The sequence below is a fragment of the Neomonachus schauinslandi genome, chromosome 1, assembly GCF_002201575.2.
Source record: "Neomonachus schauinslandi chromosome 1, ASM220157v2, whole genome shotgun sequence".
NCBI classification, from domain to species: Eukaryota; Metazoa; Chordata; class Mammalia; order Carnivora; family Phocidae; genus Neomonachus; species Neomonachus schauinslandi.
Genome location: NC_058403.1, coordinates 55,866,708 through 55,894,326, shown reverse-complemented (window position 1 = coordinate 55,894,326; position 27,619 = coordinate 55,866,708). Strand labels below are relative to the sequence as shown.

Below are 27,619 nucleotides of genomic sequence, written 5' to 3'. Positions count from 1 at the left end.
TTGTGTCTTAATAGCTGATTCCTCATTGATCACAGAAGGGTATAAAAAGTATCTATCTAACATTGGCAAATCAAGGGTAGCAATATAAGCTTACTATTTATAAATACACAAGCTAGTAGTTAGGAAGAGGTTGTCTCTAGGGAACCTGGGGTTGGGGAAGGTTGGAGAAAGATGTTACCGATATTTGTTATAACCCTTTCAGTCCTATTTGATTTCTGTATGCATACGCATGCATTACTTTTATGTAAATATGATATTTAAAACAAAAACCCATTTCAAAGTTGGAGTTCCGTGTCAGTCATTAAAATGATGGGAATTAGCAGACTGGCTGGGTTGTAATCTTTTCAGGCACTCTGGTAGATCTAGTATGAGCTCCTATTTCTTAAGCTAGGCTATGTCATTCTAGTCCATGTGTTCTAATTCTGACTTTCCCGTTGGAGGTGTTTTAAACTTAATTTGCTAATGCCTATAAAGGGGTTTCATGTGCTTAGATGAAAGGCTTAGTCAATGCTGGAACTATTTTTTTCTAATGAGAAATTTTAGGGTACATTTAGCTATGGTTTTTATTTGACATCAAATGACAAAGAAATATAGGTAACTGAACATTAGAACTATCACTGTAACATTCTATAATAGTGTGCTTTGCTTTAAAAACTCCAGGTATTTTTACAAATCAAAGGAAAATAGAATTTTTATACTACTTAGAGGTCACCAAAATGAAGAAGGAAGAAAGTATAGATAATAAGGTTAAATCAATTTTTAAATGAAACTAAATGCACTCTGAAGACATATACAAGATTAAAAGATTATTTTAACATATCTCATGTCATTACCTGGCATTAGATGGCATTTAAAAAAGATATACAATTCAAATAACATTTATTTATTTATTTTTATTTTTAAAGATTTTATTTATTTGACAGAGAGAGACACAGCGAGAGAGGGAACACAAGCAGAGGGAGGGGGCGAGGGAGAAGCAGGCTTCCCGCCGAGCAGAGAGCCTGATGTGGGGCTCGATCCCAGGACCCTGGCATCATGACCTGAGCCGAAGGCAGACACTTAACGACTGAGCCACCCAGGCGCCCCCTAAATAACATTTATTGAGCACCTGCTATGTGCCAGACCATTTTGCTAACTTCTTTCAAATATATAATATCTTTCAATCCATCTCATCTCCATTGTGCAGGTAGGGAAATAAGTTTCAGAAGTGGTAAGTGACTTGTTGAAAATTACACAGGTAATGTGATCAAATTTATAGTTTAAACTCGTGGAATCTAATTCTAATTTGTGCCCAGTCCAACATGTTGTGCAATTTTCAGTTAAAGCACATAAAACAAAAATGAAGACAATGAAAGTGATCATATGAATAGGATACAGTGGTGGCATCTCAAATTGCCACCGAATTTGAAAAGCTGTGAGTTGGCAAGTTGGGCCTGAAACATTCACAGTAAAATTGGGTTTGGTGTGATCAAAGCAGAGGTTAAAGATGAAAAATAATTTGGGGAGATTTAGACTCCAGGCTTTTGTTAGGTAGTGGGAATAATAATTTGAACTTCTAGATCAGTGGTTCTCAAAGTGTGGCCCCTGGATTAATAGCATCAATATTACCTGAAAACTTATTAGAAATGCAATTTATTGGGTTCCAATCTAGACCAAGACCAGTGTGCATCTTAAGCTTTTTAGATGCATCTGAACAGATTCCCACCAGGCGTTCTCATTCAGTTGGTCTGGGATGGGGACCAAGAATTTGCATTTTTTTTTTTTTAAGTAGGCTCCACACCCAGCGTGGAGCCCAACATGGGGCTTGAACTCACAACCCTGAGATCAAGACCTGAGCTGAGATCAAGAGTCAGAGGATTAACTGACTGAGCCACCCAGGCACCCTGAATTTCTATTTCTAACAGAATCCTTAGGTGATGTTGATATTGCTGTTCTGCAGACCACAGATGTACTTGAATTATAGTTCACTGAATCACACTGTAGCTTACTAATTAATACTTGTTCAAAGAATGAACAAATGAATGAATGAGTGAACTTTTCACCAGGACAAGGGGTTGGGACAGGGAAGTGGATGGATATAGAGGATTTTTGAGATATAGATACAAAAGATAGTTAAAACTAAAGAATCAGGGGAGATAGGTCAAGCAGATAGCTCCAAGTCAAGAGGCTTGGTAATCAAGGTTATACATAGAGAAGATAAGGTCCGCATAAAGTACTTACGTCTGGGAATGATCTCGGGAATGATCTGGAATTTCCCTTAGCAGCCCTAATTTAGTTTCATCTATGTTGCATCTACTAGGTCTCAGACATGGCAAGGGAGGGAAACTTTTTCTGTCAATGATTGCAACTATTTTTATCCAAGACTCCAAGAATCACTGGAGTGAACAGGGAGCACGTGGAAATTAACTCCTAATTTTTAGCATCATATTTTTTTTCCTCCAAGGTATTCCCGAAATGGGAGATTTGACCAAAACCCTAAGAGCTCCTTCTCCAAACTCTCTTGCTTTCATGTCAGAATAAAGCAGTAGTGCCTGAGGACATATAATAATAATAATAATATCAAGTTTCATGGTACAAAAAATAAAATTCTAAAATAAAGATTTAAAACTTAGAAATAGTGAAGCATAAAACGTATTTTGTTCTTTTTTAAAAAATATTTATTTATTTGAGAGAGAGAGAGAGAGAGGGAGAGAGATATTGAGAGAACGAGAGAATGAGTGAGAGGAGGGTCAGAGAGAGAAGTAGACTCCCTGCAAATCAGGGAGCCCAACGTGGGACTTGATCCCAGGACCCTGGGATCATGACCTGAGCCGAAAGCAGATGCTTAACTGACTGAGCCACCCAGGTGCCCCAAAATGTATTTTGTTCTTAAAATAAATCTCATACTTCATATACCATTCCAGTATTTCCAATTTCTTTCCCAAATTCAGAAAGGAATGTTGAAGTCACATTTTCAGATTTAGTTGAAAATATCTGTTTTCCAGACTAACTGAGCAGAGAGACATGTGTAGTTTCTTTGTAATTTGAAGGTCATATTTAACAAAAACCAATACCTCCACAGCAGAATTCAGAAATCCACAGAAAATTATTGTACCTTGTGGTAATAGGTATAGAACAAGGTTTTCTTTTCTTTCGAAAGAGGCAAGAGATTCCTAGAATTATAGAGTGGGGAGGGACCCCTGGGGAGCTCAAACCTTTTGCATTCAAATCAGTGGAGGAGGAAATAAACAACAGGGAAATGATTAAGTTTGGTTATGCATCCTAAATAGTAAAGGGTAAACAGAAACACAAACCCCAAAGCCTCTGAATTGAGAGAAGCCTGTGGAAGAAAGGACTCTACTCTATTGGAGATACTTATTTTTCAATTAGTCAAGGATATTAGACATCTCTCAAATGTTGGCTTATGAATCTATCTTACTTTGGATTTCTCCAAAAACAGACTCAAGAATTCAAATCCAAGTGGTTGATGTGAAAGATGACGTTAGGATGCACCAGTGGGGAAGTAAGGAAGTGAGACAGAGAAGGAAACCTATCAAGCAAGTTCCCTCAGGCAAACAGGAGCTGAATCCTGGGGGAGAACTCACCTCAGCTTGTGCCCAGGCCCCTGCCCTGGGCAGACAGTGAGCAACACTGGGTCAGGGTAGGGGACTCACTCATACTCAGTGAGGTTCTGAGCCTCCTGTAGATGTTCTATTGTCCCACAGGACTTCACTAACAGAACCCAAGTGTTCAGACATGCTTACTAAGAATTGCAATATAGCAACTGTGGAGAATGAAACCCCAAGCATGGCACTCCCTTGAGGACAGGAACCCGTAAGACTGCAGTGCTCATACACTGAAGAAGCCAGCCCTGATCTGCCAGCCAGCTGAGCCCTCTGGCAAAGAGATGAAGATGCTGGTCGCCTAGAGTGAATCACAGTGGTAAAGCCCAAGGGGAGATTAGGGGTGGGATGCTTTTAAGATGTAAACCAATGCTTTTAAGATTTAAATCAAGATTTAAACTGTAGACTCCTTTTCCTGTAATTAATTTTACCTTTCTAATGAGATCCCAGGAAGTTCTTTAATTGGCCCTGGACAGAATTACTGCAACACTTCCAGATAATCTTCCCTTTCGGCTCACTCCCATATATTAGGGATTAACATTGTCATACATCTTGCATTAGCAGCCATGCTAACATGTACAGTTTGCCCAAATAGGTTCAATCATGTATTAAATATCTTCATGGAGCTCCTATTATGTGCCAGACACTGTGATAGGTGCTGAGGATATAGTGATGAACAAGACCAACAGGCTCCCTACTATAATGGAGATCATGTTTCAAGTGTCTTTCATTCAGGGAAGCGTGTCCCTTTATCTCACTGAAAATCTTGCCACATCTTGGAAGCAGTGCTAGTATTCGGAAAGGAGAAGGGATATCCTTATTTCATGTCCATTATAGCCCTTGAGAGTTATTCATGGAAAAGCAACAGCGACATTTTCCTACTGTTTAAATCCATTTAGAATCCTTGCTAAGCTATAAATGCGGAGCAAAGTCCCTTGGGTTAATTATAGATTTTGTAAAAATAGTTCTATTTTACTTTACACAATGACAGGCTCACCAGTATATCATCCAGGAAAACACATAAGCAGCTGTTCTTAATATACTGGGGTTTCTAATTGTCATAAGTTTGCTCTAAAGAGCAACGCTTTATATTGAATCATTGATGGTCACTCACTGAATTCATGGGGTTCACTTTTTCTTATCCAAGTGAATTAAACCCAAAACTTAGCTTTCCATTTAGGCCTCCATCATTAAAATCTTAAAACTGGTCCTGAACATTTAGATTGTAATTTCGCTTCAGTGCTCCTTTAAAATATGAAAATAGCACTATATTGATGCTTCTTTCTCTCTCTTTTTTTACTCTATCTTTGGTGTGAAGAAGATTTTAAGAAATAACTCCTCCACACCAACAAGGCTTTCAGAACTGTGAAAGAAAAATCACATCATGAAACAAAGTAATTCTCACTTTGTTCCTAGAAGAAAATGGTCATTGTTTCTTATCTCTGAGGTAGTTCTTGGTATGATGGGTGACATGGCAAGAATAATTGAGAAAAATAGCTGTGTATATCACAAAAGCCAAAATGCATCTTTTTTATTATACAAATAATCATCAGCTCTCACTGACAGTTGATATTGTATATTCAGAGAAGAGGTGTTTATATTCCTAGATATGGTATGAAAATCCTCTTATCTCTCCTTCACCATATTTGTAGTGATTTAAAATACCATTTGCAGCATGCACTATGTATACTTTACATATAAAGATGTACTACATCTTAGCACATACCTAGTTCAAATGAGGCTTGGTCGACTATACATCTGCTTGTAGAAAATCACAAGTAGCTTGCATAAGAAATATCAAAAGTAAAAATCACATAGAAATCTGATTTATGTTTATAGCTGTATATGTATATATATGTTATTGATAAAATCATATGAAAAGACAAGTTTCAGATGTTTAAAATGCCATTTTGTGCCACTTTAGAACCTTTATTTTCCATATTGTAATACAGGAAACTAATTGCAAAACATTTCACTCGTGAAACATGGCAGTGAGGGAAGCAATGTGCCATTTCTCATTTATGAAGTCTCTGAAACCAAAGGAACGTGTAAGAAATCCTAGGTTAGCTGAACTCTATTTGAATGAAATAAATATTACGCTAACTGTGTTTTGATGTCTCTTTTTTACACGTGGCACTGCAGAACCTTCCAGCCCCTGCAAGACTTCTCATGGTTCTTTCTGTAGTCTCCCTGGGGTGTTTTATCATCATGCCCAAGCTCTATCAGCTATTACCACATGGCACCTTCCATTTATCTCCAGCTTTCTTATCTCCAGCTTGGACCTGCATCTGAGAATGTCTGATGCCGAGGGGTCCGTTGTCTAGAGGCCACATGAAGGCGGCTCATGAGCATCTGGACATCCCACAGATGTCCTGCTTACCTCTTGCAGGCTACTCTCCTGGGAATGGCCTTCATTCTTTCAGGACATTGTTCTCTTTGGCCAGTTATTTCCTTTAATGGATATGACGGAGTCCCCCAAGAAGTCAAGATTTCCATTAATAATAAAGTATATTTTCTCCCCCTTGCCATTAAGTATATTCTCTGCTGAGCTTTCATTCTTCTAGTGTTCGAGCCTAAACCCCTGAATCATCCGAATTCCTCCTTAACATTCACACCCCATATCTAATCCTTAAGTAAGCCCTGTTGACTCTGCCTTTAAAGATATCCCAGATTGACCAGTTTTCACCCCATCCATATCTACCATCTTAACCCAAGTCTCTGTCACACCTTGCCTGGGCTATTATAATAGTCTATTGTAATCGTCTAATATAATATAATAGTCTATTATAATAGTCCTGGGCTATTACCTGGTGTCCTTATTCCAACTTTGCCACTAACACAGCAGCTGGAGTAATCATTAAAAAAACCCATGTCATGTCTGCTCTAAACACATTAATGTTCTCTGTCTCACTCAGAATGGATCCAAAGGATTTCGCTTGTTTTACACAGTGCTTGGTGATCTGGCTCCTGGCTACTAATACTTGATCATTTCAATTCCCCCTCACTTACTCACCCCTCGGCCCCAACCCCTACGTTCATAAAGCTTCTTCCCTCATTTCATTTTCTGCTTTGTGCAACTGTTACCTCCTCAGAGAGGCCCTTCCTAACTTGGCCAGCTTATAAAAATAGAAGACCATTACCTGTCCACTTATATTCCACTCTTTCTCATCCCTTAACTGAATTTTTCATATCCATACTTTCTGCCATCGGATACATTAAATATTTATTTGATATATTTGTTTATGATCTGTCACTCCAAGGAGAAGATTGTTGGTTCTGTGGAAGCAGCAATGTGATTTGTTTTGTTCACTACTGTATCCCCAGAACTTGGCAAATAGCAGGTGCTCAACAAATACGTGTTGACTAAATGGATCTGTCACCCTCCTATAGTGGTGAGTGACTACTGGGACAAAATTCTGATATATCTGGATCTTTGACTAAGTATTATATAGCATTGCATTCTACTATCGCTTCTCGGCCTGTTGGCTAAGATCAAGTGTAGTACTATTACTCTAAGCTATTATATTGAACAATGATACTACCAAAAAAATATATTTGGTACTGAATGAATAGCTTCACATATATGGCTACCTTTTAGGAAAAATTTGGCTACTAGTCTAGGTAGCTGTACTAAGAATATCTTAAGATGTGATATTCAAGTTATATTCACCTTAAAATTCACGTAGAGGAGAAGTTTTAGCTATTCATTTTTAATTCAATTATATCTAAGTTTTTTCTCAAAAAAAACCTTATATTTTATATACCTTTTCTTTTGAAGTTAAATAACTGAAAATTATATTAAAGAGGGGCAGAAATAAAAAAAAGAAAATTTCTTACTCTATTTGTAAGCTTAGAAAAGAAAAATATAAGTAGAAAAGACTTTGTTGTTGTTGTCTTCCATAGCTTACACTGTTTAATAGTAAATTTGGATATGTTTTTCTGCCTTTGTCTTCAGTGACTTTCTCCTTTCTCATCAAAGTAATACTTTGTTTTCTGTATAAATGACAGTGCATTTAAAACCCTCCCTCAGGATAATGTAATTAGATGAGTCTTTTAAAATGGGCCCTTTGGCTGCAAGAAGGCTTGGTTAGGCCTAAAACTCTATCCAAACACAGATTTTTTGGAAAGGCTTATAAAAGTTTTGTTAACATCCTTACCAACTCAAAATGGTTTTCTAACCTGAAATTAGCTTCATTAATCCCTGGACAATATTACTAGCCTCTAAGGGCTCTTACAGATCAATGAGGGGGACCTGAGAAACATGGAGAGAGATGCAGGAAAAAGAAACAGAGCAATTAGACCATAAAATAGATAGTTATCAATTCCCTGTGTTAACTAGCATTTATAACATCCTTTGAAGTCCTCAGAAGTTTCATTTCTGGGAAAAATAGGAAGGTAAGAAAAATGAGATATGAACAAAAGATGATCTTCTGGAACATAGAATACCAGTCTAAAAATCTTTAGGCCAGGGAAAAACTCTGAAAATTTTAATTCAAGTTCTTGAATTAGGCAACCTCATTAAACAAGCATTTTCAGTCATTACTAGAGTATCATTTCTGCAGTGCTGATTATAGAGAATTCCATAATTAGAATCTTCAATAGCAAAAGAAAAATTATTGTAATACTATTAGTAACACTTCTCACCTGAAAAATGGAAACTTGCCTTCTTTTATCTAGAATAAGGTACTGCTTAAAGGCTGTTGAATTGCAATTATTTTGGTTAATCTTTATATCCCAGGCTGAATGATTAATCTATCAAGGCTTAAAAGTACATTTGTAGGTGTTTTGATGCTGAATTCATTTCTGTCAATGGCCTAGATATTTTTCTTTTTTCAGTAAAGATCATCAGACTAAAATGGTTTAAAGCCGTGGTTCTCAAAGTTTAGTGTGCATGTGAGTCACCTGGAAGGCTTGTTAAAATTGCTGGGCCCCACCCCCAGAGTTTCTGATTCAGTAGGTCTGGAGTGTGGCCTAAAAATATATATTCCAAAAAGTTTCTAGGTGGTGTTTATGCTACTGGTCTGGGGATTGTACTTTGAGAATAGTGAGACCCTAGTTTAAATTAAGGCAAGTGGTTACCCCATAAAGCATTTTGTTTGAACACATGTTCTGGTCTTTAATTGAAAAGATGTTATTTATCATCCAAGACAAAATGTTTAAAATAGATTGCTAAGATATGATTTTTAAGATGCATTGAATTCTCTGCTGTGTCTTACTTAATCTTGCTTGGGTCTAACCAACAGTGCATGTTTTCAAGATTGCAGGCCTATGCAGTGTTTAAAAAGCTATTGGCCCATGGAATGTAAATTGGTACAGCCATTATTGAAAACAGTGTGGAAGTTCTCAAAAAATTAAAATAGAAATATCATACCACCCAGTAATTCCTCTACTGGGTATTTATCCAAAGAAAATGAAAACATGAATTCAAAAAGATATATGCACCTCTATGTTTATTTTAGCATTGTTTACAAGAGCCAAGATAAGGATAAGGTGAATGGATAAAAAGATGTGGGGTGTGTGTGTGTGTGTGTGTGTGTGTGTGTGTGTGTGTGTGTGATCTCTCCATATAGAATAAAAAAGAATGAAATCCTAACATTCACAACAACATGGATGAACCTAGGGGGTGATATGCTAAGTGAAATAAGTCAAACAGAAAAAGAAAAATACTATATGATTTCACTTATATGTGGAATCTGAAAAACAAAACAAATAGAAACACACTCATAAACACAGACAACTGGTAATTGCCAGAGGGGAGGGGGTGGGAGAATGGGTGAAATAGGTGAAGAGGATTAAGAGAACAGGTTTCCAGTTAGAAAATAAAGTGAGCACTGCCTAATGTATAGAATAGTTTAATCACTATGTTGAACCACTATGCTGAAATTAATAGAACACTGTATGTCAACTACACTTCGATTAAGAAAATGGATCAGGAAAAAAAAAAAGGTCCTTGGTCATGACTTCTATCTCCTAACACCTATCAAATTAATTAGCTCAAGAGAAGTATAGGCAATATTAAATGATAATCTTCTAGTTTGAATTATTTTCATTGATTGTCTAATACTTTATACTGAACTGATTTCTGGAACTCTTTATTAATGCACTGAACCTAGCTTACTTCAAAAGAGTCCTTGATCTAGTCTGAACTTTTACTTATCTTCTTTGCTAAAAAAAAAAAAAAAAAGTATGATCAGATGTACAATGCCAAGCTATTAAGATATGATTCACTATGGGTAGATTCTCATTTAAATAAATTCTTCACATTTTTACTATCTTTTGTTCAAGTTAAGTATCCAGTTTGAAAGACTAGAAAATCCACTTCCAGGGTCATGGCAATAAAAAGGAAATTGTCTCCTCAAAAGAGTTTTTCCTTAATTTGACCTAATTGCAATTGTCTCTCTATACATAACAATAGAACTTTTCAGTTCTACATTAGAAAATGGCTTCTATCGCTCATTTTGCAGCCATTATCTTCACAAATATACCTAATGTTAAGTCTTCTGTTCTCAGCCTGTCTCTCGCCACCTCAGACATTTAGCAAAACACCAGAGATAGCCTGAGCCTGTCTTGTGTAGAGGAGACTGGGAGCATCTCCATGGACATACTGCCGTTAAGGTTATCTGGAATTGATGACCTGCCATTGTCCTCTATCATCCCAGGGTGACTTTTGTTATTTTCACTTTTCCTGATGGTACTGCTATTCTGTGTTCACTGGGCTTCTCCCAGGCTTTAGAGTTTGCAGAGATGCTTCTGATTTATAAAGCAACCCAGATATTTTTAGGCACATGTTTTCTGAATAACCTGGATAGAAATTTCCATGGATAATATAGTCTGATGAAAATTCAAATGTGATGTTACTAAAAACATCATATATGAGTATTAAAATACTTATTACATTGAACTTTGGAACATACGCAGTGGATGGCATATTCCCCAAAGTCAAGCCTTAGCAGGCCATTGCAATGATTTAGGATCCTTTAGAAAAGATGCTATTCTTCCCTTTCTACCCACATTCCATCTTCAAGAACCTGCCCATTTCCCATTCTCAGAGCTCTCCCTCAATCCCTGTGAACTGGAAAAAAGATACGAAATCTAACACTCTGGTACAGACGATTGACTTCAGGGAGACATCTGGGATCCGAAAATGTGACTTAAAATATTAGGTAGCTGGCTATAGAAGCTAGTCTTAGAATATAATGTAGATTCCGAGATGCAGGACACCATCTCTTGGGAACAGAAAAATGGAAGAAAATTGTCTACGCGTAGAAAAAGAGAAGAGTAAAGCAAATTAACACAGAAGAGCAGGGCAAGGAGAGCATTTGGGCTGGAGAGCTCCTGCCAGCTTTCTAGTTGCGGGCCATCCTGGATGCACTTCCTGTCCTCTGCAATGGCTTTGCCTCGGCTAGCTCAAGTGCATTTCTCTTTCTTGCAACTAAGCAAACAATGCTCAACTAAAACAATGCTTATGGTTAAAAGTTCTTTATTTCCAACTGGAGGGATAATAAAATAACAGAGATAACAGCCTCAGTATCAGAGCCACCATGCTGTCCAGCCCAAATGTTTCCCACTACATTTATTTATTAATAATTTACATTTAAAAAGTAAAAAGTAATACATGCTTATTATAAAAAAGATCAAGTAATGTGGAATTAAAGAAAGTTAATGATATGTATCCCAAGTTTCACTTTCTTCTGATGCCATTCCTCAAGCAAATTCCTGTTAATTTGTTGCATAGCCTTCTAGATTTATGTATTTACAAATAAAAAAATGCATTAATCTATCTGTCTGTCTATCTATCTATCTATCTATCTATCTATCTATCTATCTATCTATCTTAGTCCTATCTCAATTTAAATATAATGTCTCTTGTTTATTTGTTTCCAGAGACAGGAAACATGTATGCAGGACTCTCCTGTATGGAGCCCTACATAGGTCTGAGGCTGGCCATCAATTATTTCTTAGTTTCCTTTCTCCAGGTTAGGCAATTCCAATTCCATTATCTTTTCCTTGGTAAGACCTATTTCAAACTCATTTTTTCTCTTTCACACTATAAAAGAAAAACCAGTCTCTGAATTAAGTGCTCTAATAAACTTTTTACAAATCTTTAATATTATAATTTTAATACTGGTTGTCTCTGAATCAAAGTCTCATCATCTGTATAATGGGGTCATTGACTTACCTAGTCAGTTCTGAGGCTTAATTTTGTTTGACATTCAGTTGATTACTCTCAGCTAATACATATTATAGATGTATAGTGGGATGTCATCTCAGTTAATTCGTTGTCTCTTTTCAAATTTATACCAAATAGAAACATGGTTTTCTTGGGCGCCTGGGTGGCTCAGTTGGTTAAGCGACTGCCTTCGGCTCAGGTCATGATCCTGGAGTCCCTGGATCGAGTCCCGCATCGGGCTCCCTGCTCGGCAGGGAGTCTGCTTCTCCCTCTAACCCTCCCCCCTCTCATGTGCTCGCTCTCTCTCATTCTCTCTGTCTCAAATAAAAAAAAAAAAAAATCTTTAAAAAAAAAAAAAAAAGAAACATGGTTTTCTTTTTTAACAAAATGTGACCATCTTAAAGCCAAAGATGGAGAATGGATTTTCTTTAGAGATATACTCCCTATTTCTCCACAATCCCCCCACAATGGTGATCATCTAAATTATCCCCTGTATATCAACATTTGAATACTTATAAACTTGAGAAAGTTCTTCGTAAGTAAAGTAGTTAATTAAAATATGTTTTATAGATTTGGTATTTCTGAGATAGCCGAATAGGAAAAATATCACCCAGTGCTTTCCCTTTCAATTATTTTTTAAACCTCTGTTTTTGAAATATATCGCATCTACACAAAGTGTGTAAGACCTATCTGTAAAGTTAAGATAACAGTAAAATAAGTATCTCTGTACTCACCACCCAGTGTTCGGAGACAGGACATTACTAGCACATTGAAGACACCTTGCCAAATGTATTCCTTTATGCTCTCTCCCAGAAGTAACTCCTTTCCTAAATTTTATTCCTCTTGCTTTTCTTTGTAGTTTTGCCACCTAAATATTTATCCTTAAACGTTATTATATTGCTTAGTTCCCCCAAATGTTAAACTTTATACAAACTGAATTATATTGCATGAATTTGTCTGAGATTTCAGCAAGATGATTTTGAGATTCATTCATGTTGGTGAGTATGGATTGGGTTCGATCATTTCATTGATGAATAATACTTCGCTAAATGAATATTCCACAGTTTATTTATCCATAATAGTCTATGAATTTTGGGGTTGCTTTCCAGTTTTTGCTACTATTATCAATGCCCACGGGCATCCTTAGATATTTGTCTAGCTAAGGGATTTCTTGGTTCCATCAAAAAAAAATTTTAAACACAAAGCAAAGGTCCTTAACATAGTAGGCCCTGAGAAATGCTTGAGTGAATTAATTTCAATAATCTGATAGTTGATTTAAAGTCTTCTTAATATTCCCTAGCAAATATGTACCAAGGAACAAATATGGAGAACTTACTTGCAGATGGAATGTAAGGTGAAGACTTAGTAATTGTTTAATTTGATTTACCCATTCCAAAAGGAACTATACCCTTGCTGAAGAAAACATAGTACAACCAGAAAGGGATAACATTTCCATCATGTGTGTTCCTTGCTAGGCCACCAAGCAAGAACACATTTGCCCAGCTAAGCTCTCTTAAAACTTCCAGGACAAGGACAGATGGAGACAAATACAGTAAGTCAAATATTTGCCCAGCTGACTCTTTCTGTCAAATTGGTCTCTATATGGGTGGCAGTCAACTTTCCCTTCAAGTCTCCTTCTGACCCTGTTATTACCATTCAAAACATTCCCATTCCTATTCCCACCGAAAAGCATTTATTAAGCACTTACTTATTCATTGTATTGCAAATGAAATCACGGTTGCAAAATGGATTAGGGCAAAAGGGCTGTATGTATCCTTTGTTACTGAAGAAAGCTTAATAATTTTGTTACCTACACCTTGTGTTAAGACTAGATTGCAATATCAGTTCTTTCCATACAATCTGATGGATTTATATGCCAACAAAGGCCTAGACATTAGGAACACAAGGTCACTTATGATAATGTCCTTACAATCACGAACAGCCCCGGGGAAGCCTGAGTTTGCTCACTATCTTCCCCCTCTGGCAGGAACTATTAAGAGGTTAGGTACTTCTCACCTTGGAATTAGACCCTTCCGTGTTCTCATGGCAGGGGTGTTGATTGTGATGCAGCATTCTAGATTCCAGATTTTCTTGCCCTGACATTGGTGACCAATCTGATTTCTCTCGCTTTTCTTACCTGAATTCCTGGCTTCCAAATGTTTGGCCTATTTCTTTTGTTCCTTAACAGTCATTATTCTTTATTGCCTAAGTAACAAATGATCATTGCCGATGTAATTGGGGGTGTCCCAGTTTAGAGGTGAGGTGTGAATAACTGCCCCAGGTAGTGAGCCACATTTCCAAATAGTGTGTTTGACTTCACTTACGTAGATAAGCAAGTTAGCAAGAAATCAATCTTTCTCTGACACTCATCTCCTCCCAAAGGTCCTTTTCATATTCCAAGGGCCAGTTCTGTTTGTTCCTATCCTGTTGCCAGCTTTATTGCCTTTATATTTCTTGCAATTAAACAACTCCTAAAACAATTTTGACGGCCGAGAGTTCTTTAATCTATAGACTTCTAGCTCAGGGGTGATAGGAGCACTCCTACTAGAAGAGTGCCTGAGGTCAGCTGCCTTTGGCCATCTTTACTCTTCTTCGTAATAATTACCTGCTAAGGCACTAGAGCTGCTACGAGGTCTCACACTAATGTCTCCCGCTGTAATATTTTCTTTAGTAACATTTTAAGTTAGAAAAATGAAAAGTAACATATGCTTATCTTGTTAGAGTGGGGATTTGGACTCATTACCTTGATAGAATTGCCAGATAAATATAGGATTTCCAATTAAACATGAATTTCAGAGAAACCATAATTTTTTTTTTTTAGTCTAAGTAGGTCCCATGCAACATTTGGGACAGACCTATACTAAAAAAGTATCCATTGTCTCTCTGAAATTCGAATTTAGCTGGTCATCCTGTATTTTAGCTCACTAAATCTGCCAACTCTACCCTCTGAGCTGGCCGACTTCACACCGGCCCGCAGATGTTAGTTGCTCATTAAAAAGCCATTACCTCCTCCAACACGGGGCCGCTGCCTTGTAGCTGGTGTTGCCACCAAAGTCGGCGGCAACCGGAAGTCCAGTAATCATTTAGAATAGCTGATGTCCAAGACAATGAGGATTAGAATGGACTTTATGCTCCAGTAGATTTTACATCAGCCGGTGCAGAGCAGTCTGGTGATTCTTCAAGATTTCCAAGAAGGATTGTCTTTCTCCCCAGCACCTTCTTCAGTGCTCTGCTAGGACAGTGGTGTTCCATAGTAAAATTGTGTCCTCCATGCCACTTGGTCCTAGCTTTTTCTGCCCTCGTGGTGACTTTATTTCTGTGGCTTTTTTTTTTTTAACCCTCTGTGGGGGTTATCCTAACCTATTCTAACAGATTTCAGTAATCTTGACTCTTGGGGCAAAGTGGTTTGAGCTCCCACACTCTTATATCTCAGGAAGCCACTAATCTTATGCAAATATGGTTCCCTCAAGCAATTTCAAAGATTGTCTATAATAGCAGTAGCTTCTCTCGAAAAAGAAAGAAGAAAGGAAAGAAGGAAAGGAAGGAAGGGCAAGGGGGGGGAGATGGAGGGATAAAGGAAGAGAGGGAGGGAGAAAGAGAGGAAGTGAGTAAGGGAGGAAGAAAAAGAGAAAAAACATAGAAATTTCCACTTCCTTACTAGCATTAAAAAAAAAAGGAAGAAAGAAAGAAAACAATTGAAGTTTATTTGACATAGTTAGATCATAAAATGCAGTATATGTTAAAATTAGGGGAAAATGAAGCAGGACTGATTCCAAAATTTAGTGAAAACCCCTGTAAACATCTTTGGCATTCCAAAGATTTTTCTGTGTGTGCATGCATCCGTGTGTGCATGTGTGTTTCTGGGGGAGTGTATATATAATCAATCATACAAACGGGTTCATACTCTACAGCCTATTTTCAAATCTCCTTTTTCTTTCACTTACTAGAATTTTATAAGGATTTTTCCATATGTTAGAGGTGGAGGAGAAAGAATAAGGTATTCCTCAAACCGAGAGGTTACTTTGAGACCAGAAAACAAAGCAGTCCACTCATACAGTTTACACAGAGTTTTATTCAGGGTAACTTACTTAGGCGGGGGCGGGTGGGGGGGGGGGTGGGAGGAGGGGGGAGGGTCAGATGGAGGATGTTCTGCAGCTGCTGCATAGTTATTTTCTGCAAAATCCAGACCTCAGTCCACAGATTTTACAGAGTGAGGGGACACGCAGAACAGCAGTGAGACCAAAGAGTTCCCATGCACCTCAAAGGGCTTGCATGGACCTAATTGACAGCTAATCTTTAATTAGATCTTGTGGCAACACCTGTGCATCAGGAAGGAAAAGATTATGTTATCTCTAACAGATTCATGGGAGGCCAAAACAAGCCTCCCCCGAATCATGGCCTTGGCGGGCATTTCTAAGGTATGTATTAACCTCCAAGGGACCCCGGAAGAGGTTATTGAGCAAACATGAACAAGAGAGAGGGCCAAAGATGAAGTCAGTCTTGTCATCACTCCCACACCATATCATTGAAAATACCTGTAAAATATTTTAAACTGTAGAACATTCCACTGAATGTAATGCTTCATTATACATAACCAATCACCTATAATGCACATTTAAGTTATTTTCTATTAATATCTTATGGCTAAATCTTTGTATACATCTTTTTTTAAAAATTTTTTATTGTGTTCAGTTAGCCACTGTATAGTACATCATTAGTTTTTGATGTAGTGTTCAATGATTCATTAGTTGCGTGTAACACCAGTGCTCATCACAACACATGCCCTCCTTAGTATCCATCACCCTGTTACCCCATCCCTCTAGCCCCCCTCCCCTCTGAAACCCTCAGTTTGTTTCCCGGGGTCCACAGTCTCTCATGGTTCGTCTCCCTCTCTGATTTCTCCCCCTTCAGATTTCCCTCCCTTCCCCTATGGTCCTCTGTGCTATTCCTTATGTTCCACATATGAGTGAAACCATATGATAATTATCTTTCTCTGCTTGACTTATTTCACTTAGCATAATCTCCTCCAGTTCCATCCATGTTGATGTAAAAGTTGGGTATTCATCCTTTCTGATGGCTGAGTAATATTCCATTGTATGTATGGACCACATCTTCTTTATCCATTCATCTGTTGAAGGGCATCTCAGCTCTTTCCACAGTTTGGCTATTGTGGACATTGCTGCTATGAACATTGGGGTGCATGTGCCCCTTCTTTTCACTACATCTGTATCTTTGTGGTCAATACCTAGTAGTGCAATTGCTGGGTCGTAGGGTAGCTCTATTTTTAACATCTTGAGGAACCTCCACACTGTTTTCCAGAGTGGCTGCACCACCTTGAATTCCCACCAACAGTGTAAGAGGGTTCCCCTTTTCTCTGCATACTCCCCAACATCTGTCATTTCCTGACTTGTTAATTTTAGCCAATAAAATTGACTGGTGGAGGTGGTATCTCATTGTGTTTTTTTTTTTTTTAAGATTTTATTTATTTATTTGACAGAGAGAGACAGCGAGAGAGGGAACACAAGCAGGGGGAGTGGGAGAGGGAGAAGCAGGCTAACCATCAAGCAGGGAGCCTGACATGGGGCTCGATCCCAGGACCCTGGGATCATGACCTGAGCCGAAGGCAGCCGCTTAACCGACTGAGCCACTCAGGCGCCCCTCATTGTGGTTTTGATTTGTATTTCCCTGATGGCTAGAGATGTGCATCCTTTTTGTTAAAGATCTTATTTATTAATTTGACAGAGAAAGGGAGAGGGAGAGAGAGAAAGCATAAGCAGCAGGAGCAGCAGAGGGAGTGGGAGAAGCAGGCTCCCCGCTGAGCAGGGAGGCAGATGCAGGGCTCGATCCCAGGACCCTGGGCTGATGACTTGAGCCAAAGGCAGATGCTTGACCAACTGAGCCACCCAGGTGCCCCATGCATACATCTTAAATTATTTCCTTAGAATAAATGACCAGCAAAATTTCTGGAGTTGGGTAAAAGGTATTTTACCCATATACTTAAATTTTTAAAAAATTTTGAATAATTTAAGATTTAAAGAAGATTTACACAATTATTTGAATAATTTTAGATTTAGATTTACAGAAGATTTGCAAAGATAGTACAGAAAGTTCTTGTATAGGGGTGACTGGGTGGCTCAATCGTTAAGTATCTGCCTTCGGCTCAGGTCATGATCCCAGCATCCTTGGATAGAGCTCCGCATCAAGCTCCCTGCTCGGCGGGAAGCCTGCTTCTCCCTCTCCCACTCCTGCTTGTGTTCCCACTCTTGCTGTCTCTCCCTCTATCAAATAAATAAATAAAATCTAAAAAAAAAAGTTCTTGTATATCCTTCAACCAGCTTCCTCTGATGTTGCCATCTTATATAACCATGGTACATTTACTAACACTGTAAATATTAAATTAAGCTACAGCATTAATGTTTTTTCTATTCCAGATTCTAATCCATAAAATTATGTTGCAATTAGTTATCATGTCTCCTTAATCTTTTCCAAATTGTTTTTCATGACCTTGACACTTCTGAAGAGTACCAGTTAGTTATTCTATAGATGTTCTCAGTTTATATTTGTCTGATGTTTTCTCTTTATTAGACTGGTAACGTGACCATATATATGGCTTTAAGATTTTTGACATATACTTTAGAAGCCCTTTTGCCCAATATAAGTGATAGGTTAATTGAAAGAAGTTGTTTAAAGCAGGAAATCTTTTAAAATGATATATATATATCTCCCCACCACACCTTTTTTTTTACTTTATGTACCTTCATTTGTCAGTATTTTAATGTTGGGCCAGAGTTTTGTTTGTTTGCTTGTTTTGTTTTCTGTTTTATAGTACATTCTTGGAGTTCTTTTTTTGTTATTTAAATTCAATTAGTGAATAAAAATACAACTATAATGAATAAATCACTTATGATTCTAGTTTCACTTTCCTTAAAATGGAGAGAGAACTTAAGCACTTGAAAAGTAGCTCTTCACGAGTTTTACAGTTTTCTTTTGCATTTGACTCACCCACTTCTGATTTGACAGCAGTTTTTTCACTTTTAAAAATTTACATTTATCGAGTCTTTGCAAAGCACTTGGTTTCCATTGAAAAAACAAATCACTTCCTATTTAATCAGATTATATAATTTAATTAAATAACAATTATAATAATGAATAGAACTGACATAAGTTTAGGAAAAACACAACTAACTCTTGGTGATAAGTCCCTTTGATTTTAAACCAAATATTAAACATTGAAAAAGCAGCAGTGCTTAGATGAATTTGAGAGAGGACCCTCAGGCTCAAGCATTCAGTATGCAGAGGGAACTAGTCAATGTGCTTTGTAGAAAGAATGGTGAGTGCTGGTTAATCCAGAAAACCAGTTAAGAAGAGACCAGTGAAGGGAGCAGCTGATGTGCTGCCAAATTATTCCCCAGTGAAGTTGTAACCTATGTAAATGTCCCATTATATGATAGGAGAATCTCGGTTTCCCTACCTTTGACAGCAGTCGATAATAGTATAAAACCTGTATATCAAACTAGATTATATAGAAATAATCTATGTTGATAGTAGAAAATTCCATCTTGGTGATTACGAATAAGACTGAATTTTCTTTTTCATCATTTTGCTTATTGATCATCTGTATTTCTTTTTTGTTTGCAATCTTAATGTATTTTTACACAGTTAGCAGCTTGATCGCTGACTGACCTTTATTTCAAGGTTTCTAGACTGAGAACTGCCTCCATTACCTGGTAACAATTGTTCTATTAACTGCTGTATTACTAATCTGGGACTGAACTATTGCCTCTTTCTCCCCAATCAATCTCCGTCTGGTGACTCCCAGTAGGAACATTATAAGGGTCTTTGATTAAAAAGCCAGATACAAAAAGAGAGGGATCATTCACCAACAGAAGGGGGATTCAGCATGGGGGTTAGAAATATGTCTAGAAAAGCCTGCTACTTATATGATCTGACACCTCCATCCCTAGCCTCTCTAACTAACATCCACTCCTACTGCTCCCCATTTTGCTGGCTTTTGTACTGTTCTTGGGACACACTGAGCTTGTTTCCACCCAGGGCCTTTCTGTCTGTTGCTCCCTCTGCCAGGAATAGTGTTTCCCTAGTTATCTGCATGGTTCACTCCCTTACCTCCTCCAAGTCTTTGCTCAAGTGTCACCTTTACACCGGAGTCTACGTTGACAACCCTGCTTACAATTGTAACTTACCACCCCCACCGTTTTCTAACTCCACAATTACTTTTTTTTTCCCCTGTAACATCCACAACTTTCCTTATTCTATTTCATGTACTTATTTATCACATATGTTGTCTACTTCTGACTCCCATTACTAGAATGAAAACTCCACTCTATGGATAGACATCTTTGTCCATTTTGTGTTCTGATATACTCCAACATACCAGGACAGTGCCTGGCATGTTCTAAGCATTCAGTGAAAGTTTTTTAAAAGAGGGGCACCTGGGTGGCTCAGTTGGCTGAGCGTCTGACTCATTTTTGGCTCAGGTCATAACCTCAGGATTGTGAAACTGAGCTCTGTGTTGGACTCCATGCTGGGCATGGAGGCTGCTTAAGATTCTCTCTCTCTCTCTTTCTCTCTCTCTGTGTCCCTCCCTCTGTCCCTTTCTCTCCCTCTCTAAAAAAAAAAAACAAAATGTGTTAAATGAATGAATGAATTTTACAAAAACGTCTTCAGATATGCAAAGGAGAGATTCAGGAAAGAGAAGTTCCGACTAGTGTACTCTATCTGGGAAAATATAAGTGCAATTTTAATCAGAGCCTTTTGAAGATATTGCTGCTCTCTTTGTTGACCATCCCATAGGAGTGACTTTGGATCTTCAAACCACATAGGTCCATCCTTTGTAACTCTTTCAGATGGTCTGGTTTGCCCATGTAAGCCTATGTTGGTGTTAGGCAAAAAGCCACTCCATAACTAAAAGCTCTCTAGATTAGAGATTCCCACGCTCCAGTGCCAAACGATAACAGTTTTCACTGGAACTCCTCTCAGCTGATTCTTGAATGCTCAGTACTGGGTGAGTCAGCTCAGGATGTTATAACAAAATACTGCAGACTATGTAGTTTAAACAACAGACATTTATTTCTAACAGTTCTGGGCTGGGAAATCTAAGATCAAGGTGCTGGCAAGGTCGGTTTCATTCTGATGCCTTTTCTCTTGGTTTGTAGGTGGTTGCCATCTTGCTGTGCACTGATAGGACCTCTTCTTTGGGTGCTTGAGGTGGGGAGGGCAAGCCCTCTGATATCTCTTTTTATAAGGATACTTAATCCCATCGTGAGAGCCCTACCTTTATGACCTCATCTAACCCTATACTTCCCAAAGGACCCATTTTTAAATACTATCCCATTGAGACTAGAGCCATACTAACAACACAAATAATCCAGATAGTCTTAAAAAGTGTATCTTTTCTTCAGTTTAAACTTCAGAGAACTGAAGCTGCAAGGCAGCTAAGGCAACTAAACCTCAAAGAGCGACAAGTCCCTCCGAGGAGGGTCAGGATGCACACACGCTTCCATGGTTGGCAGAGCCTGGGAGGAAAAGGTGGTTTTCATGTAAGCAGGTGGGAAGAAATCTGCAAAATGTCAACAAATTCCTATGGGCCAAATGTGGGCTAGGATATCACTTTAGAATAACTGAGAGCCCAATTCACAAGGGAAGTTCACAGTGATTTGCAAACTCTTTTCCATGGGCTTACCTTGGATGCTCACAAGAAAGACTGGTCAGGGCAGAAGACCAGAGAGCGAGCTGCTCTTGCAGCCTAAGCAATGAAGAGAGGTCTGCTTGCCATGGGGATAAAGGTAGGAGTAGGGAAAAGGCCCAGCCCCAAGGCCCAGGGGCACAGACTCTGCCTGATCCTGGGGCTGCACTGGGAGAATCAGGAACCACCTCCAGTGCCTAGCAGGAGCCTAGCATCACATAATAAGCGACAGTAGTCTACTGCTGACAGAGAGGCAAGGAAGAGCTTGGAGAGAAACGCCCTCGGAGGCACAGGCATGCAGGGACTGATGAACACTGACGGGGGAAGAGGAACACGGAGAAAAGCCACCCTTGCAGGCCTCACATGAGGCGCAAACCCACCACTAGAAGAATATGAGGAGGTGTGCTCTGAGAGAATGTAACAATACAGTTCAAACGGGGCTTTTAGAAGAGTTGAGATCTTTTTACTCTTTCCTGCCTTACACCTGGCTCAAAAGAATGAGTGTTTGAGGGACGCCTGGGTGGCTCAGCTGGTTAAGTGTCTGCCTTCAGCTCAGGTTGTGATCCCAGGGTCCTGGGATCGAGTCCTGAGTCGGGCTCCTGGATCAGCACGAAGCCTGCTTCTCCCTCTGTCCCCTGCTTGTGTGCACTCTCTATCTCTCTGACAAATTAAATAAAATCTTTATTAAAAAAAAAAGAATGAGTGTCTGAGATTTCGGGTGGCTCCACTCTCGGCAGCCAGAGAGCAGTGGGTGGCCCAAGTGGCGACAAGGCGACTAGGAGGTGTAGGGCAGGAGCAATTAAGTTATCGTTCTGCTGCACGCATTTCTTTGGTCCTTAGTTTTACCATAAACTGTGATGTTCTATAATTCAAAATCGAACCTTGTGAGTGGTTATTTGTTCTGCCCATGTGAAGGGAAGAATCTGATTTGGGGAGTCCCATGCCTGCTCCTGTTCCTTGCCGTGGTCACGGTTTGGTTTTGTACCCACCTCTTGGTCCCTGCCCCGGTATTCTTGCTAGTGCAGCCAGACTAAGTGGCTATGGCCAGGATGAATTATAGGGAAATTCGTTTATCATCGTTTCCAGTAGAATAATTTTTTAAAAATATTACACTCTGGAAAACATGTACAGGCAATTTGGCTTATGAAATTTCTGCTAAAAAAAATCAATATAACATCGATGATGTTAAATGTTAAGGTTACTTTTTAAAAACAATATTTCCTTAGATTCTCCAGCACATTCTCTAGCAATTCTTCTATGAATTCTGTAAACGTTCACAGGAGGCTATAGAAAGTGGAAGAGACAATTCACTTTTCAAGGTTAAATTTACTTCTTGGAAGGCCCTCTACTTTATATTCTGCATGTGAACATAATTGCATAGTTAGGAAACACAGACTCAAATATGTTGATTACAATATAATTTCTATCACTTCATATATGAATTGCCCAAGATTTCAACTTCATATTTAAATACAACACATATTCAAAAGAGAAAAAAAAAGTAACGTTTACTCATACTGTTCCTCAGAATTTCAACTGATAATATGTTGATGAAATCAAACTTGGAATTCAAGATTACCTCGAAAGTGTACAGACGCACTTTTTCTTAAAAAAGTAACAACCACCTCAAACAACTGTTTTCTTCTTAAATGATGAGTTAAAAGAAACTGACAATTTGGTTTGTTTATAAATTATAACATAGGCCTGTAATAGGAAAAGCAGAAAAAAAATGCCTTAATCTCATCTCAATTCCCTTCATATGCCAGAGGAGCTGGAGAAAAGATAACATAAAGCAAGTTTGAACATTTCTTTTGTTTGTAGGTGATGATGGTCCTTAAAATAAAGGCAGTTCCTACCTATATTAGAGCTTTGGTGTACGGATCTGATGACATACCAGTTTTCCAGAGAACAGTCAGAAGGATAAAAGAAATAAAGAAAAGCTCATGCCATTGCTTCTCTCTGTCTTCCTATCTTCAGACATAAGCTTCCACAAGACAAAAGTTGGTGGCATTATACATTCTGTCTTTTTCATATCCTCCTCAGGGTGAGAATGGTCTTTCTTATGTCATTTTTGTTTTTTCAAGATAGTCCTGGATCTTCTTTTTAAGGTATTTTAATTTGTAGAAGAATGTAGCAGGCACTTGGATCGGTTTGCTAGGGCTCACACAGTGGTTTAGAGCTAGCCCTTGTGACAAAGATGGTTTGCTTCAAGACTTAGTTTGTTATATACTTTCTGAATTAGTAGAACTTCAATTTTATTCCAGTGTAATTTGGACATCCAGCAAATTCTGTTTACAGTTTTTCTTAGGTTTTTTTTTTTCATTTTTATCATGCTTTTTTTTTTTCTGAGCACGAGTTATATATGTTCATTATCTAAAATCCAAATATTACAGAAATATGTCTCCTATAATCTTCCCCAAAGACATTAGTTTAGACCAATGGACTTTTCATTATGTAGCTTAAAACAGTCTAATGATAGTCTGTGTTATGGAGAAAGAGAATACTTTAGAAAATTAGAATGTAGTTAGGTTTCTCAGAAATTACCACAAGATATGTGGACCTAAAGTTTCATGTATCTCTTCTGATCCTTCTTAGGTCTCATTCTGAGTCTATTCTCTCCTTATAAATTATGATACCACCATTTTCAATCCAACCTAAAAAATAGCTCCAAGTTCAGTTCAAAGATCTAACAATACTGTCAGTAGTTGTCCCAAAGAAACTCATTTTGTTTGAATTTAGATTTAGATTTTGGATCATTAAAAATATCTTTAGTTTACCTTCCAAATGATGACCAAAAATATAGACTAAAAAGAAGACATCAGAATTGAAAGAGTTTGGCTTAATATCATTCGTTTAAGATTGACTAAAGGTTAGTTAAATAATGTTTAACTAAATTATATTTAGTAGTTTTATTATGCTGCTTATGTACAGTACACCTTACCTATCTGGAATTCAGTTAACCAGCAAACTCATCTCCTAAGAACATAGCTTGAAACCAAAACTAAAACCAAAACAGATCACACGAACAAAAGCTCTGTTCCTCATGTGTAGAAGGACTCCCAGATCCTCCCTCAAAGCCAATTGCTCTTATGTAGCACATAATTTTATTAAGTTTTATATAGCCTATGATTTTAATAAGCTTGGCTATCAGGTTTACGACCATCTTCAAGGTTAGAAGAATCACATTAGGAGAGCAGGGAGTTGTTTCTCCATTCAAAGACATTGGCTACTGTGAGAAGAATTATGTGCTTGATGACAAAGGGAAAAGAATAAAACAAACCTATAAATAACAGAAAAATTTCAGTTGAGATTTGGAATGACAGCTCCTTAAGTGGTCTGTTTTGTGCCCTAAGAATCACAAAAACCTCCTTCACACATCCAAAGTCTTTAAAGAACAATTCATCAGCCTAATTAACCAATTCTTTGCTCTTCTTTGAGGGTTAAATGTCTCTTCTGAGCTCTCTCAGTGGTTAGTACTATGGTCCTACTCTAGTCTCCTGTGGGTTAGAGGCGGATTGTCCACATTTTTGACCCTCTAATCTCCTTCTAACCAGCAGCACCACTCCTTCACATTCCTTCTCACTTAGAGCCCAGCCTATCTGGCTGTTAGTATGATATGGTAGAAAGGACACTAACTCTTGAGTCAAACAGATAAAGGTCTGAATCCAGCCCCGCCATTCACAAATTCTATAACCTGGGAAGAATTACTTAACTTCTGTGAATTTCAGTTTAATCATTTGTGAATGAGGATGAGGTCTTACTATCATAGGGGTATTGTGAAAATTGAATATGAACATGCATGCCTAACTATGCACAGTATATAATAAGGGTCCATTATGCCATTGTAAACTAGTGACCCTCACTCTCCTCTGGTAATCTTCAACTGCTAAATTTCTGATTATTCCAGAATCATGGAAAGCTTTGGCACCTGGCTCACTGGCTTCTTTTCTTTCTCAGTGCTTAAAATCATCCGTTCAATATTGCTACCCCATTATTACTTTACTACTTTTCAGCAGTCCATTGTCAGGAGCTGACTTGTGCCTTGGTGTTGGATCTGTCTCACTATTTCCCAGATCTGTTCTACATCTGAGATCTTAAATTCCAACGTATGTTCTTTTGGTTACTGTCTTCTTTTCCTCCACTTTTTCTGTATTTCCTTTCACAAATATAGTCCAATAACTCTAGTCAAATAATTGCTTAATTGTCTTCCAATATACAAAGTCCACTTTCTTACTTTTTTCTCCTGTCCAGCCTACATCTGTTGACCCAAGACTTCAAACATTCATGCACTACTCTCTTCTCTCTTGCCCCTTGTCCTTCTAAGGTACCCCTCTAAAAATTCCTTTTCTATGTACAATCTAACTTTTCTGTTCATACAAATCCTTTATCAGATATATTTGTTGCAAATATTTTCTCTCAATCTATGTTTTGCTTAATCATTTTCTTAAATAGTGTCTTTTCAATGAATAGAAGTTTTTAATTATGAAGTCCAATTACCAAAATTTCTTGTATGGCTAGTACTTTCTATGTCCTGAGAAGTCTTTGTCTACTCCATAGTCATGAAGAATTTCTCATGTATTTTCACTGGAAGTCTAGCTTTTATATTGTGGTTAAAAAAAATCATCTCCAATTATTCCAATTGTGTATTGTGAGAAGCAGGGGAAAATGTCCATTTATTTTTTTCATATACTTATCCAGATTTTTTGGTACCATCCGTTGAAAGACTTTTCTGCCCTCACTGAATTGTTCTGGCACCTTTATGGAAAGCAGTTGCTCAGCTGTGTGTATCTCTTTATGGATGCTCTATTCTATGATATTAATTTATTTGCCTTTCTTTATGCCAATACTACTGTTAAAAAACACATTTTGTGGATTTTTGCAAATCTCTGCATGTCTTGTGAGCAGAGGTACTGATGGCCTTTGTTCTAGATTATTTTTTCAAAGATATTTATATAGCAAATAGTCTTGAAAATCAGAGATAGTGTCTCCCTCCAGAATAAAAGGCAGGCTCGTTTATTGTCTACTATAATAAAAATAATAAAAATAATGTCTCCCTCCTAGGCAAATGTCCGGCAGGCTCACTGCCTAACATAAAAATATTTGGGTTCCCTAAACTCAGGATTCCTCTCCTGTACTGTGCTCTATTGTGTGTTCAGTTATCATCTGACGCTTTTTGTGTCATCCTGTGGGAACTGCTGTTCAGTGAATTGGCACTAATGCTGATAATCTGGCTATAACTATTGCTGTGAGTAATAAGGTCCTTTATCTCTGATCCTGGAGTGTTACATGCTCTGCCAGCATCCTTGAAAAGTGAGACAGGCTACCAATCCAGCTTATGCTCTGTCTTGGTGAACTTTCCATGTGTATTTGTAAAGAATGTATATTCTCCCTTTGTTGGATGTAGTGTTTTATAAAATCAATTAGTTTAAGTAGGTAACTACTATTCAAATCTTCCCTATACTTATTGTCTTTCCATCTAGTTGTTCTATCAATGACTTAGGGAGAAATTTTAGAATAACACTCTGTTCACGCTTTTAGTTTTTGCTTTGTATATTTTGAACCTCTCTTCATAGGTGCATACACATTAATGACTGTTATGTCTTTTTAATAAATCGATTTATTTTTAAACTATGAAATGTCCATCTAAACTTGTGGTAATACTTCTTGTCTTGATGTCTATTTTGTCTGGTCATTCCATAGCCACTTAAACTAAAAATCTCCAATGGCTCCTAATAGCCTTCACAATAAATGTCAAACTCTTAATCTTGACATTCAAAATTCTTTATTATCAATGGTCTATGCCTGTCTCTCCATCATTAATATCTTGCAGTTCTGTCACCTGCACTGAGTATAGAGCCAAACCAAACTTCTTTAAGTTACTAAAATTTCCTATGCTCTTCCCTCTACTCTAGCTGGCTAACTTCTCTTTATCTTTAGAAATCTCCTGTTTGGAAAAAACTTATTCCCATCCCTTCTCCCAGAGTACACATCCTGGCTTTGCATTAGGCGCTCCATTTCTGAGCTCCTACAATACCTTGCGGTTATCTATAGCATAGTTACTATAAAGTTGTTCTATAATTTTTAATTCTCTTGTCTATCTCTCACACCATAGTATAAGTTCATCAAGAAAAGGAACTTTCCTTT

At 37.9% G+C, this 27,619-nt stretch overlaps 1 pseudogene; it reads left to right on the top strand.

The window, feature by feature from the left end:
- Positions 1-7,068: 7,068 nt before the first annotated feature.
- Positions 7,069-7,198, top strand: LOC123326856 (annotated as a pseudogene).
- The last annotated feature ends 20,421 nt before the right edge of the window (positions 7,199-27,619 follow it).